Source organism: Haliotis asinina, chromosome 7 (assembly GCF_037392515.1).
Source record: "Haliotis asinina isolate JCU_RB_2024 chromosome 7, JCU_Hal_asi_v2, whole genome shotgun sequence".
NCBI lineage: Eukaryota > Metazoa > Mollusca > Gastropoda > Lepetellida > Haliotidae > Haliotis > Haliotis asinina.
Window position 1 is genome coordinate 59,784,700 of NC_090286.1, and position 6,000 is coordinate 59,790,699.

At 41.4% G+C, this 6,000-nt stretch overlaps 1 protein-coding gene across 2 annotated transcripts in view; it reads right to left on the reverse strand.

The window, feature by feature from the left end:
* Positions 1-4,098, reverse strand: part of LOC137290521 (ornithine decarboxylase 1-like) — a 28,295-nt gene extending 24,197 nt beyond the window's left edge. For both annotated transcript variants that reach the window (XR_010957221.1, XM_067821529.1), the window contains exon 1: positions 4,064-4,098. The gene's annotated coding sequence lies outside the window, so the exon portion shown is untranslated. The remainder of the gene's footprint in view (positions 1-4,063) is intronic.
* Positions 4,099-6,000: the final 1,902 nt, after the last annotated feature.

Consider the following 6,000-nt stretch of genomic DNA (forward strand, 5'->3'; position numbering starts at 1 on the left):
TGGATGATGGATCGTGAAATTATAGGTGCCGTAACACTGACGGGAGACGTGCGCCAGACCCCCGACTTTACCCGCCATTAGCGCAAGTGCAGTTGCATAATGACACGCATGGCTTGACTGTCTGAGGTGACACGGATGCACGTCACACATTGGCACAACCGCACTTTCAAGGGCTTTCCGATGCATTTTAAATCTTTCATTATGGATGAAGGATAATGAAATAATAGCTGGCGGAAGGTACGCGCCAGATCCCCGTTTTTTACCTACCAGTCGCTCAAGAACAGTCACGTAATGACGCGCATTGCCTGATTATCTCATGTTCCTCGAATGTCCGTTATAATTTGGCAGAGCCGCACTTTCAAGGGCTTTCAGATGCATGTTAAACATTAAATTTTGGATGGTGGATCGTGAAATTATAGCTGCCGCAACACTGACGGGAGACGCGCGCCGAATCCCCGACTACTTTACCCGCCATTAGCACAAATGCATTTACATAATGGCGCGCATTGCTTGACTCTCAGACGCGACTCGAATGCACATTACACCTTGGCAGAACCGCACTTTCAAGGGCTTTCCACCACAGTAAAAGTTTATATATTAAGACTACAGGTGTTGCTTTTATGGCTTTATTCCAATTCATTGCAACTTTAGCTCTGTCACGTATATTGATTCCTGTGTATCGCGAATGTCTAATGTTGCACACCAGCATGTTACATGTTTCCAAAATCCCACATGAATCACCTTGCAAATGCTTTATAGTTGTAAATATTAATGACGCCGGAATAGCCGGTGAACAGATTCATCTAAATTCCGCCAATCACCTGCTGTATTTGTTGCATTTCGCACATTAATACCCATATAGCTCCACCACTAAATGCGCAACGTGTGCTTTTTATACACTGTCTGACACACGCTTTAAATGGCTTTCAAACGCAGTATAGAAATGCATTTTCTGAGGTGAATCGTAAGAGTGGTTGCCATTACATCATGACCGGGCTATGGTGGCATGATGACTACTGTGATATAGAAGAATTGAAGTTCAACAAAATTATACAAACCATCATGTCGGAGATTCAATCTGGACTGGTTACAAGGGGCAGCATTAGAATCACGTTTGCATTTTTGGAGAGAGCGTTGGATCGGGTTTCAACCATGTATAACATGCATAGATATCACAAAGAAAAAGGCTTCCAAAATACAATGGCGCGAGCGACTTCCACCGGAGGCTGGGTGGAAGAAAAGTCTTCCATCGAGACTTCTGTGGAAGACATTCAGACGGCCTAAAATCACAGAAATCTTGATTGCTCGGCTATAAATTTGCCAAAAAAGAAACGGAAAAATTCTACGTGACGCGCAAGGGTCCCGCTTTCCAACGACGTGCAGGATGCGCGTGTAAGGTGGCGAATGCAGCTCCCAAGGGAGTCGTACTAAAATAGGTGATACAATCTGGGTGAGGTTTACCACAAACATTCTATATCAGGTTTACAGTCGGTTAAGAATGGACCGATTGAATGACCCATACCAACTGTGCCAATTCTTAGCTTGACGAAACCTTTGGATGGTCTATGGCTAACAAGTATTTCACTCTCGCAACGTCCATCGTGGACCGGATTTATGCAGTCTGCTGTATCTGGAGACAACAATGAAAGAAGCAAAATTCAGATTTTCCCATTTGTCAACCAGGACCCATCAAGGCCTGACAGCATCTACTCTGCTCTATCGTTTGTACAGTTGTTGGCTGAAAAGCAACATCTTGGCAACATTTGTCCAGTAACATTTGACCAGCCCCTCTACATTAAAGCAGCAGAAATTGTGAAATGGACACATCCACCGCTGAACTGGATTGTCCTTATATTAGGAGGGTTCATTTGCTCATGTCATGCATGGGTTCAATTGGATATATGATGGGCGGAAGCGGTTTGGAAGATTTTTGGGCGACTGTTTACGCACCCAGTTCTGTAATCTACATGGCCGTGTCGACGAGCTCTGCCAAACAAATCACCTGAAATCAGTTTTGAGACTGACATGAAGGCAATAATTTCATCAAAGCATTTTCTGGGCAACAAGAAAAACAAAGGTCACTTCATGCCATTGTTGAAGAGAAGACTTGCCAGAGAAGGTTTAGCTGTGCAACAGAGCCCTGCTGATGCTGACTGGTTAACTGATGATACTGATATTTGTAGAAGTGATTTACCATCAATTTGGGGACCACAGCTGTCGTGAATAACCAACAATGTCTATCCATTCTCAGCACAGACATCAAATATCCTGTCACCATGCCATTATATATTGTCTTATGTATGTGTGGTGTATGTGTGGTGTATGTGTGGTGTAATATATTTAGATTCCTTGTGACATGAGCTTTCATCTGATATGTCACATGGCATAATTATTGACAAGATATATGTGTGCACAATCATTTTAATGATTTTGGCGGCCATCTTGAAATTGCCATAAGGTAGAATTGCCATTTTGAAAAAGCCACAAGGTAGAATTTGCAGAACTTTGTACTTTGCACATGGCAATGATGTTCTGAAGCTGAAAATTCAGCTTTCTACTATATTTTCCAATGTCATGCTCCTGGCCTAATACTTGTGGCTTTGACTCCGGTGTCCATTCGTGGTACGACCCTGAACACATCCTGGGCGTCATGGAATGGTGCTTTTAAACTTCTGTGGAATAGGCCCATATACAGCCTTAGAAGAATTTCAGGCAACACACCTGATCTTGTCCCTTTTGATAAAGCCAGGGAATACTGTTATCATTGAATTTTCTGTCCCTTTTGACAGTAACGTGAATGGTGAAGATTCAGGAAAACCATGCGAAGTATGCGGACCTCACCTTTGAAATGTCTCGCCTGCATCCCAAGTACACTGTCGTTAGGCTCCCCGTTGTTCTCGGTGCCGTAGGTTTGGTACTTCCTGATCGGGTTCTCCACCAGGAGAACAACCCTTCTGACACTCTGGGTAATGCAGAAGGCTGCAGTGTTGGGAAGTCTACAAATTCTCCGCAAAGTTCTTGGTGGGTCCGACTGGGTAGCCTTTCCTGGTAAAAGTTCCATCTAGGCTGCGTGTAGAAAGGGAAAAAGCCCTGAGCCTTACCAGCCTGACAGTGCCAGGAACACCCGAACCCTCTCTGCTGTAATTCTTTTTCTGTAAAACGTAAAACAAGCTACATCGTGTTTTGAAAGGATGTTCGGGAATGTAATACCCTTTTAAATTCCATATTTTCTTCGGCTGCGCAAATCTGCCTGTATGGCTTTGGCTATTGACCAGTCAGAATTCGACAAATTTATCTTAAGGGGAATAAACTCCCGTAAAGCATTTGAAAACACGGTATCACTAAAAATGGCATCGTGAAGAGTTTAAAAAGTACTGCCACGTTGAAATTGGGCTGAACAGTCTTCTTGTTAGGCAAGAATTACTACCAGATACCATACGTTTTAACGGCTTTTGCACGGATTCTTCGGAGCTGCCAGCTAATGGATGATAGGTATATGCTAGATAATTAACTTAACCTAATCCTAATCCTAATCCACTAAATCTCAAGTATGCTTAAACATAAACCAGTACATGGTACTCATTTGCTAACAGGTGCTTGCCCTCTACTTTGTTACGAGGGACCTCTAGTATGGCCACTTGTGCTCACGTAGGTGATTGCTTCAATTTGACACATTCAAGCTGTACTTCGGAAAGTGGTTTAGACGTTCAGATGCTACCCGAGCTTTCCAGATGTTGAACGAGTCAGCAACCCTGTTCCCTGTACACCATGGTAGGCAAACAAGGGCGATGTCATCTGTACGTGGTATTCAGTCAAACACACACCAAAGAAATTAGAATACAATTTCTCCAAGGCATCGTTTTTGAGCTGCGGTGTGGAGATACAAACCACACAGCTTTGTCAGTTATATAATGTATACAACACAGTAACAGCTACCATGTGGTCACAGCTTCGTCAGTTATATAATGTACATATACAACACTAACAAAACACATCTACCATGTGGTCTAAAGAAGACACTCGGAATACCTTAAACGTCAATTGGACAGTATGCATTACTTACATATAAGTGCTTTTCGTTTCTTGCACAAAGCCAAGTGTTTTGAGAAACAAACAGGTTGTACAGTTACAAGCAATGCATAAAGATATAATTGGAACACCAGATGTTGACACGTCATTTAGAAAACACATAGACGAAATAGTCCAGGTGATTCATCCATTAACGTAGCTAAAGCATTATTCAGAACCCGAGGATTCATTTCGTGCAGCGATTGGTATACTTTCAACTTACTAACTATATAAAAGTAGCCCAACATAAGAAAGGTATGACACTTTATAGAGAACACCTTCGATTGTTTATTATATGATGATGAGAGGTTGCGGTGTAGATTCTTATAGTGCTGTCAAGCATGAGGTATAAAGGGTTGTTCTCCATAAAGTAGCATGCTTTTTCGGATTAATTCGTCAACATTTCAAATGCCATTCCAGCAGAATATGTAAACGTCTTGATCGAGGTAGGGTTCGCTCGATTTGGTTGGCGTTTTGAAATCGTATCCGAGTTGGGAAGATCGATACTCATGCTATTCATCACTTGATTGTCAGGTCTAGACTCGAACACTCACTGTCCGCCGCCATAAATCTGTGATGTTCCACAACAAACAAACAAACAAACAAACAAACATAGAGAGTCGGGTACATTTGTTCTGTCGCACTGCTATTTATTGTGTAACACCTTCCCAAGTGCAATACATTGTACATGTGACGTTCATAATTCTAGTGGTGTGTGATTTGTTTGTGGAAAAGCAGAGTCGTACGATCGCATTTGGCTAGTTTTCGAGTTACATCCCTTGTGTGGTATAAACCTACACGTTATTTGTCATCATTCACTTGATGCTCAGTGAATGAATTTATAACAGGTATAATTAGTGGTAACGCCACTTAGATTACCCGACAAAGGCCCCCATTTGGCATTTCTTTTGTCTGGATCGATCAAAGGATTAACCGATAACACTCTGATTGATTAATTAGTTTCATAGGGATTTAAATGGGGCATTTGTCAAAAGGTAGTGTTTATGTATGTACATTTACTAATCTATACTGAATACACTCTGTCGTGTCTGTGTTTATGTAAAACAATACCCTTCTTTCAAAGGAGGCGACTCAGCTTGTCGTAAGAGGCGACTAACGGGATCGGGTGGTCAGGCTCGCTGACTTGGTTGACGCATGTCATCGGTTCCCAGATCGATGCTCATGTTGTTGATCACTGGATTGTCTGGTCCAGACTCGATTATTTACAGACCGCCGCCATATAGCTGTAACATTGCTGAGTGCGGAGTAAACCTAAACTCACTCACACACTCTTTCAAAGGATTAACCGCCAATACATTGATTGATTGCTCATTATTGGCTAACTAAATAACTTTTTAAAAAGAAATACGCACATTAATTAGTTGCCAGGTGTGCCATCTTGGGTAACAAATGAAACTATACAGCATTGTGAAAAACCTGAAACGATGAATTATATATCACTCGTTTTTGTGAATATTGATGGATACATTCCTCGTACAAGGTAAGAGCCTGAGATTGCTCCTATAACTTTAATTTTAATATTGGCATTTTTTAATAAGTTGTCGTAGCTTTCAACAGAATCACTGTTTTCGTCGTGACGTGTTTTCGTCGCAGACGACATACACTAGGGCGTGCGTGCGAATTATGATTCATATAGGCAAACTATGAAATGTCTACATATTACATTTCTGTTATACATTCGCAGATCGTTTCTTTTTATTAAGTTTCAGAATGCATACAAGTATGATTATAAAGTAATTAAGATTATGAGACCAAGTATAAAGACGCATATTGACAAGTGTCTACATACTGGTGAGTGAACGTTACAAACCAAGTAAATTTAGCAAGTGAAGAAATTTATCGCGTAGATTATGTTATAGGTTGTGTCATGCAAACTCCATTTGGTAATGATTCAAATACATATTTGTGTAG